This window comes from Poecilia mexicana, unplaced genomic scaffold, assembly GCF_051168715.1.
Source record: "Poecilia mexicana isolate PSO_F unplaced genomic scaffold, ASM5116871v1 scaffold_4, whole genome shotgun sequence".
NCBI lineage: Eukaryota > Metazoa > Chordata > Actinopteri > Cyprinodontiformes > Poeciliidae > Poecilia > Poecilia mexicana.
Window position 1 is genome coordinate 12,831,766 of NW_028263373.1, and position 9,711 is coordinate 12,841,476.

The following is a 9,711-nucleotide window of genomic DNA, read 5'->3' on the forward strand; positions in this document are numbered from 1 at the left end:
TTTAGTTTTGGCATTTCTAGCAGCATGCGCTTTTGTGGCAAGCAACGTGGTGTTATTTGTTGCTGCAGCACTGATGGCTGTGATGGTGGTGGCAGTGACAGTGAGAGCAGTATTGGCTAGCAGAAACAGTAGGCAGCAGATCCCCTCCTGTTTGTTCAGGGAGACACACAGCAAAGCTGTATTGTGTTAGACCCAAGGCTGCAAACCCCCAGTAAAACCAAAACACTGGCACTGGTTAGGGTACATATTGTTTTTATGCCATTATCCAAATTCGTACCCATCTGCCTAAACGTTTGTCTGTGCATCTGTCTAACTGTCAAGCTGTGCGTCTGTTTATCTGCCTCTTTTTGAGCGTCATTATTCCATATTTGCACACTGGAAGACCTCCGTAAATATCCGGTTCTCGATGTCTGGGTTTTCCATTTTTTTGCTAATAATAAGTACGTAAAGACCACACGCTCTTCGTGTTTGTATTCACATGTAGACATGCATGTTGGATTATGTAAGGGAATTTTAAAATGTTGCCGTGTGTATGCGTGCGTGTGTGCGTGCGTTTCTGCGTGCAGGCTTGTGGGAGCCCACATATGTGTGAGTGGGTGATTTCGGCTCGGCTCGTCCAGCACCCAACCATCTGTCACAAAGGGGCCACCATGTTCTGAAGCCAATCATCTCCTTCCAACAGCTTCTAGGATTCTCGCTCCGCTTTCCAACTGCGGTCCGGCACGCCAAATACACATTCACACACAAACAACGATAACGTCTGCCACATGCTCCTACCAGGCTGCAGGAAGACACACACGCAGGCAGACATACCTAACAATCGCAGCGAAGTCGTGTTGGAGAACTCGCGGAAGACTCTGTCTCTTCTTGGAGGAAAGGTCGCTTTTATCTGAGCTCTGAAGACCAGCAGCAGTAGCAAGAAAACTAGGCGGTTTTTTAATAAATGAATAATTCAGAAAAATGTTGTTAGCTTTAAAGTTTTTATCAATGTCGGAAATACAAAATAACACAGCTACAACATTTTTTTCTAAAGCAGGTGTAAATTTATAGGGGTTGTTTTTCCCGTGTTTTTAGGACTTTGACCTTGATGATGCTCTTCTTTTTATGAAACAAATGTGAAAGACTGCAGCTCTTTCTGTGTCCACTATAGTAAACTATGAAACTATTAGCACAAACTTTAGTTGTTTTTTTGTCAAAATGCTCAAGAAGAAACAGTAAAATAAGTGCGCAAACCTCATAATGACTATACATGAAGTTTCAAAGATTCAAAGATTAATTTTTTAAGGATTTTTTTTTCATAAAATGTTTTTATTCTTGTATTGTGCTTGTGTTTCATTCTCCTCAAAGATGTTCTGTCATTGATTCCATTAACACACAGTTTATAATAATGCATGCTCATCTCCCAAAAGGTAAATTACTTCATGAACAGTTTTCATTAAGTAAAAGGCAGCTTAAATACATTGTTTGGCCTATAAATCTCCTAAAACAAGGATTTGACATTGAAAAGGTCCGTCTGCCCATTCTGTCAAAACAACCAGTCAGTGTATCCATCCAGGCGGTAAAATAGCAAAGCTGTGTGTGTTCACATGTGAATTCCTGTCAAAGTGAAAAAGAAACACAATGTCAAACTCTCCAACACTTACTAAGTACTTTATTCTGTCACAAAACCAAAGAAAGTCAAGTAACTCCGTGACAGTGCAGTCCTCAATGACTCTTCAAGGATGAGACGCAGAACGTGAAGGGACGACAGCACTGATTTTATTTTCACTTTTAACGCAGGATAACATATTTATACAAGTGTGTAATAGTTTTACTGATTTGATTTAGTTTATTGCAGATGTTTCAACTCGAAATGTCTAACCTGCTTCTTGCACACAAACTCATCCCCTAATTTTTTCCCCCCCCTAAACAGAGAAAATCTCAAAGTCAAACTTAATGTCTGAAGACATTGATTTCTCTGTTGCTGTTTAGTCTAACAATGTTGCGTCTTTGATTCTAGATAACACTTACTCTGCATTTTCCAAGCCTTTAACTTTCTCAAGCTTGCTTTAAGGTTTTGATGAGAGAAGGAGTTTTTTTTTTTCTGGGAACATTGAAGTTTACGGCTTTGCGATGGCTCTCAAAGTCAAACCCTTTTTGCTAGAGTCAACATAAGGGAGATCACCCACGTCTTTTCTCAGTTAGAGGCGAGGAGGCAGAAGACTGTAAGGCAGTGATTTTAGCCTAAATCCATTTTGTAAAGCAAGACTTCACAGAGAATACCAACCCAAGAACATCAAATATTACTTTAACCATTATGTATTACAGGCATATTTCTGATCAGCTATTTTAAAAGTCTGCCGTATATTTTTTTTCTGGGTGCTTGTTGCGTATTATCGCTCATGCTCTAAAAGCTTAGAAAAAGCTGTTTTTATCTTTTTTGCTGTGCAGAATATAAGCTACTAGTCGCTACTTGGTGTAAGAATCCCAAACACATCCCCGTATTTAACGTTGAAGTATTTTACTCTGAGCTAATTTCATTAAATGTTTTTATACAGTTTTTCCTCTCTGTGATTTGGACATCATTTGTTTAATAGGACTGTGGTGTAATATGGCTTCCCCTACTGGCCAATTTGACAATTAACAGTTATTACTTCTCACTGGGAGAGGTCTAGCTCGTCCACTCCTTTTACAGCAGGTCAATTAGAATCCAACTGAGTGGTGCACTTGACTGATGGAGCACACTAAAATCTTTGACCCTCCTGATTGCACTGTGTGTCCACTAATAGTATAATGGGCTAAGAGTGCTGAACTCGTCATCTACTGTAAGTGCCAGCCATTAAAAGTTAGAGGGACCATATCTAAGTCGGTGTGATCTATTAGCCACTCAAATTTTAGATTAATTCGAAGCAAGAGCTCCGGCGTAGATGAGGCTGTAATTGATTTTTATAAATGGTAGTGCGGCAAAACAAAACCAAAAAAATGCAGGTTTTGCTGTGGATATCATTTTACTGTGATGCTGTAATCTATCAAACGCCAGAAAGTTTTCACAAAAGCAAAGGACATCTTACACAATAAGCAAAATTGTGGAAATATCTGTGTGTGCTGTAGGAAACAAGTGTGCAGGTGCGAATTGATTTATGCAAAACACAGACAAAGACGAAAACGCCACAGAAACTGCTTGTCTTCTGTATTGCTAATACACATCTACTCAGCAACAAAAGTTCCTCCTCCCACACAGATGAAATGGACGGGCTGCCATTTTCAGGAGTCAGCTCTTCTGTCCGTTCCCAGCATGCTCAAATTCCTTAAACAGATTCGCAAAGACAAGGCTTCCTCAGCAATCTGCTAGGATAGCAGACCAGCTCAGCTCCTGCCCTCACAGCCGGGCTGCTATATTGAACCGGTATCTGATTCACTGACCTTCTCGCTGCCTCATGCCTTGCTAATGTAATCTAGTGCTGCTGCTGGCTCATGTCTCCCTCCCTGCAGCGCCCTCCTATTCTCTGTTCAACTATTTCATGGCCAGAGACACCTTTTAGATGTTGCCCTGGTCACAGATGGAGCCCAGTGACCTAATTAATCATAAACAACCCCTGAATATTTGGTAAGTGTCCAATCTAATGCCGTCTTTTCAAAACAGACTCTTAATATTAAGTCACAAATCACGTAAAATATGATCCGTTTCGTTCTTCATTCATTCCACTATTTTTAATTCAGCATTAAACAAAGACAAGTTTTTTTATTTCCACGTGATATTAATCAATTCCAAAACAAAATGCACTTTTAATTATATTTTAATCAAACGTGCCTAAATGTGCCTTGTATTGCCGTAGCTTGTCTAAATTTTGGCCAAGTTTTAAACATTTCTGAACAAAGGGCATCATTACCCATCATCTTCTTCCTGTCCTGGCCCTTATGCTGGTGTTGGAAACAATTTTTGGCCCATTAAAAAGCCAAAGGAAGAGGACACAACACATTAAGCTAACACTCTATAGCGGGGGTGTCAGACTCTGTTTCATTTTGGTCCATATCAAGATCATTAATGTCCTCAAAGGGCCGGTCGTGGGAGAAAATATTGATAAAACTATTTGTTAAACTGTTCAAATTTATCTGCGTCATGAATCATTCATAGCAACGTTACCGGGGGTTGAACAAATAAAGAATAAATTACAACATTGCCATCTACGTTTAGCTTGGTGACAAGAAGTTTTTGATGCTGGTTCTTAATTTCTCTCTCACCTGCTCTCTCGTTTTGGATTCACTGTAGTATCTGATGAAAATGTGACCCTGATTAACCTGAAGATCCAACATAATATCCTGTATGAGTCAGACTCACTGTAAGAGAGTTGTAATCTCACCGAAAGCCGGTTTCTCAGTAGAGCAGAAGTGAGTTTTGGTGCATGAGAGGAATGGTATATATGCATTTCAGAATTACTGAGAAATGTGAAACTCTAAAGACAATTTTGGGGGAAACAAAAATCATCTCAGGAGCCACCTGCAGTGGTCATACATGTTCCACATTCAGCTATTCACCTGGCAGAAACGCGCGCACACACAAATTGGTATTTGAATACATAAAAGATGAGCAAATCATACATTCAGACGCTTGCACAGAACATATTAACACACACACATGCATACGCACACTCACACACCTTGGCAGGTGGGATTTTGCATGCATGGTTGCGCTTCCCTTAGCTGTAGCCACGGTTGCTAGGCTACGAGCGATTCAAGACTTTGGAGGGGACCTGACATTAGGGAGAGCAAATTGACCACAGGAGGCTTTAATCTGCCGTGAAAAAGCAGCAGCAGCAGCACACGCGTGCATGCCAATAGTGTATCTGAACATTTACTCTTCCCCATGTGAAAAGCACAGATCACCTTTTGCTGAATGTTGCTCCCCGTCTCTGCATGTCTCTCCTTAACTCTCACACATGCTCAGAGAAGACGGTGTGTTGCAGCTTTACTAGACAAAGCAAAAGCTAAACAACATCAGTAGTAGCCAGACACACATTTGCAACAAAGTCTTGAGAATTAGCATGTCATTAATAAAATTAACAAGAAAGGGAAAACAAGAAATAAGCTAAAGTCTGCAATTCCTCCCTTTACAAATTGGAAAAAAATAAATAAAACATGTAGTGTAATTTACCTGGCAATGGTTTTACAGCGTCTTAAAATCAGTGTATTAAAACTCAGTAGATTGTATCGAATCATCGACTTGCTTCATTCACTCCTTCTGGACAAGCAGACAACGAAAGCAGAAAATCATCTTTGTTGTGTCTTTGACTTTACAGCAGCCCCTCATACTGAGCATGTATGTAGCGACAGTGGAGAAGAAAAACTCCCCTTTAACAGGAAGGAACCAGAACCACCAGAACAGAACTCAGTACAACCTTCCACAACCAACAGATGAACTGATGTTGGATTATTTTACATAGCTTATGGAACATTTCAAAAGGACTGTCTTTCAACAAGGCCTTTCTTCTCGCTACTTTTCTGTAAAGGGCAGGTTTTTGGAGCAGATGAAAAATAGTCGGCCTGGTAACAGATCCCACCTGAGTTGTGGGTCTTGGCTGCTTGTCAGGCTGATGCCGTCCTTGTCCTGTCCGTTTAGGCTGAGGGTCGTGTCTGAGGATGTTTGTAGTTGTTCTGTATTGCTCCCATTTCAGGATGCCATGTGGACTTATCTAACTTACATTCCCCCCCATGTTGCCGTTTGTTCATCAATGTTCTCCATTAAACCTCACAAAGCAGTTTGGGTCAAACCGAGCTCCATAGCTGGGCCTTATTTTCTGATTAGCTGAACAAAACTGGTTGCAATCCATTATTTTGTCAGGATATTAAGAGTAAAATATTCTCTTGCAAGGTACTGTATGTTAATTATATTTTATGCTCTTTTAAACAACAAAAGTACAGTAAAATATAGTTTTATTTCACATTAGAATATCACAAACATGTTGCGTAAAACGATATGAACAAGATCACTCCACAGAGCAAGAGAACATTTTTTTTTTATGAATACAGTAGTCATATTTTTTTTCTCTAATCTCTTCTGTGGATAAAGTGAATCTAATTTGAAAGGTCACGAACGTAACACAGCTCGATTTTCCCCTCTGCTCCAGACACACAGACAACTTTGATAATCCCGTTAACATATTCTTGCTCAAACACTTACATTTGCTGCAATTACCACACATTTGACCATTTTCTTTTATGGCTGCATGATGCAGAGGTCTCTTAAATGAACCTGTGAAGCTGTATGGTTTAATTGCCGGTGCAGACGATTCTGCTGTATGAGCAATAACCCTTTCACCCCGGGGGTATATCAATTCTAATGCATCTATTAAAGTCTGCCTATGACATGCTCGTGATTAGTCACTTTGTTTTCCCGGGCTGGAACAGAACAAAATCTGAATAGGAATAGAGCAATAGTAATATGATTATCTGCTGTCACTTCTCATTAATCACTGCTAATCTCTCTATCTGATAATAAATGTATTTGTGTGTCCTTTCTGGCCATGCTCACCTTGTTTTTGGAGAAACAGATGGTATTGAGTGCTGTTAAATAAGCATTCCTCAGAGGATATTACTGCTGTTTCTGATGCAAATCCTTAATAATCATGAACTGATGCAATGTGGCTTTTTTATGTCAGGGGATTCACCATAACAAAATAATTCAGGAGGGGAAAATCAGCTCTCTGGTGCTGTGACTCATGGGACACTTCCTGCAGTGTTGGAGGACAGAAACTGTGTGATCACATTACTTTTTTTTTTTTTTTTATCTCCATGTGCACTTTGGTAACAGATGAGATTCTTTAAATAAAATCCCTCTAAGCACATCTGGACTCTATGTAATGCTGCGATGCCCTTTCACCTGGCACCAGATAGCTGGACTAACAACCCCACCAAGTGGTAAGGTGCGTCATATCCCTTTCCAAAATTCAAGATTTTACTAATGTTAGTTTAAGCCTCTGAAATCAAAGTTTTGGTGGGACAAAACTGACAAGGAGAGCTGCACCAAGTGCAGCTGGATAAACTTTATTTTTCTGTTTGATAACTTCATATATTGTCCAACATTTCACACCTAAAGATCAAGCCGAATTAATGAGTAATTCTAAACGACGTCTTATTGTGCAGCTATGTTAAACCACTTTAGGTTGTATTGATCATAAATAAAACTGTTTTATAATCCATCGTATATCCAACTCGGGGTTGGATATATTTCCAAAAAGAAAAGAAAAATCATAGTTCTTTTATTGTCAGAGTTCTTGAAGGACATTGGGCTCATCCAATGAGATTTCTCAGCCCTATTTGGCCCACCACTTCACTCCCCTTTGACCAATGCTATCAAATTTTGCGATCTGAGCCGACCAGAGTTGGAGAGAAGTGAGTGGAAATCGATAAGCCTCAAAGAGGGAGCGGTGGGTCAGACGGATCTGTCAGAGGATGAGGAGAGAGACACGATCCCAGGACAGATTGAAGAAGAGGTCACATGTGCTACAGTTTGCAGGCGTTACAGCTCACAGTTATTATCATGTAATATTAGTGAAACATTGCTTTGCTGAAATGGTGGCAGAGAAATTCTCTGTTGTTCATTCTGTGAAAGGTGCCACTTTGATGAGAAGCTCTTTATTTCACATGAATATATGGTCTTACTATGGGCATAAATGTGAATTTGTCTAAACAGTATATTTCATAACACACTGTAAAGAGATCTTTACCAGTGTTTGTTAGACATCCACTTTTATTTCAAGATGGAAATTGTGAGACTGCAGCCATCTTTCTTAAGATGAAAATCTCTGAGTAGTGAGAGGGCAGATCAATTTTTAACATGGTAACTCTCTTCCGTGTAAGCTGCTGAGCTTTATTTACATTTTTTGAAACACCACAACGTGCTCATATATTCCCTGATAGATGTCGAGTTCCATGGGCAGCCATGACCAAAAATGCCAGGGCCATTTTTTTTTTTTTTTTACTCCTGTTCATACAATGTTTCAACACCAACATGCATTCAAGGCAGTGATTGTCTGAGATTATTCTACATTTTAATCTCCAGAAAGATTTCCTCCGACCCCTAAATGATGTTTAGATTGTGAAGTGAATTATGAGACAGTGTTCATTTAAAATAAAACACAACAAAGAATTGTTTAGTTTCCCAAAAAGACAATGACGCAAACGTGGAAAGTCTCAGCTGAAGCCTTGGTCTGATTTTATGCAGAAGAGAGCAAAAACAAGAGGCAAGATGAATCGGTCTTAAGGTTTTTGCAGAGAAGTGGAGATACGCAGTTGCATAAAAATATTAATTTTTCACTACTTTTTTTTGGTTTTACTTGGCTGTTCTCTGCTGATTAATTTGATCCAGTTAGCTTCACATACATTTGCTGCAGAGGAAGGTTTAATAGTGTCTCCACTGCAGACATCCCCGCTTTAACCGTTTTTAACAGCACATCCACTCAGCATCTCAACACAAACAGCACCATCCTCTGCATGCCAGGATAAAAATCTAGCTAGATCTATACGTCGACACGATGCATGCTTACGTGCACAATATACACAAATGTAATTTAAGTTTAAGCTTTTAACGATGTGTTTGAAACACTTCCTGTACAAAAAGACGACCTTTAAATTGAAAAACACCCTCTGTGGTTTTTCCAGAATATTCTAACCAGTTTCCTTTTAAACATTATTATGGGTCTATGTGTATGTATTTCAGCATGTGCACATTATCTTATAGCTTGTGACTAATAGTCAAATATTCTATCATGCCTCCTTCAGCAAAATAAAGTAAATTATTGAAGGAACAGACAGAGGCAGACAGGAAATGGATGTACAGCTTGCATCGCAAACAAATCGTAATGTCACCACAAATGCACCACTTCAGTACCAACTTTAGAGAATGGCATTAAATTCTACAGAATACAATTTCCAACAAGATACATAATAAAAAGTGAAAAAAATAGCGAAATAAGAGGAATACAATCAAATAATTTGTCATTCCATTAAAAAAAAAAGTTTAAATCTTTACCATAATGCCACTTTGACAACGTATGTGCTTTAACTGAATCCTGCACACATTAATAAATTAGATCTCAGAGCATATCACAGCATCTGACTGTTGTCAGTGCTCTGGATGGAGAGTAAAAAATAACCTGGCACACCAACTTGGCATGCTAGGACAGAAGTGCTTCAACGACCCTGTATCATTGTAGCATTATTAATGGCACTGTTACATAAGTATTCACAGAAATATACTAGTGGTCCCATCTCTTAAATAACTGAATTCCCTTTGCTCAGGCTGGTATGGGAGAGTAATGCTGCAGGTTATTGACCTTCCACCCATTGAGCTCAGACTACATCCAGTGGCACATTTTCCTCGACTGGTTTTCTCCATCAGCATGAGAGCGGCATCTTCATGACCTTATTACAGGCAAAGAGGAGGAACAGTTAGTGTTTGTTTTGTGACCATATGGCCCCATTAGTAGGGTAACGACCCCACACTCCCTCCAGGACACACACTCATTTCTGAGTTTGTCTCTGCGCATTAGTAAATGTGGCCTGTGTGTGTGTGTGTGGGGGGGTGTGTGTGTGTGTGTGTGTGTGTGTGTGTGTGTGTGTGTGTGTGTGTGTGTGTGTGTGTGTGTGTGTGTGTGTGTGTGAGTGTGTGTATCCCTCCAGGACTCTTAACACTGCCCCCAGTGGCCACTTATGCTGGCAAAGCCTCTCCATGCA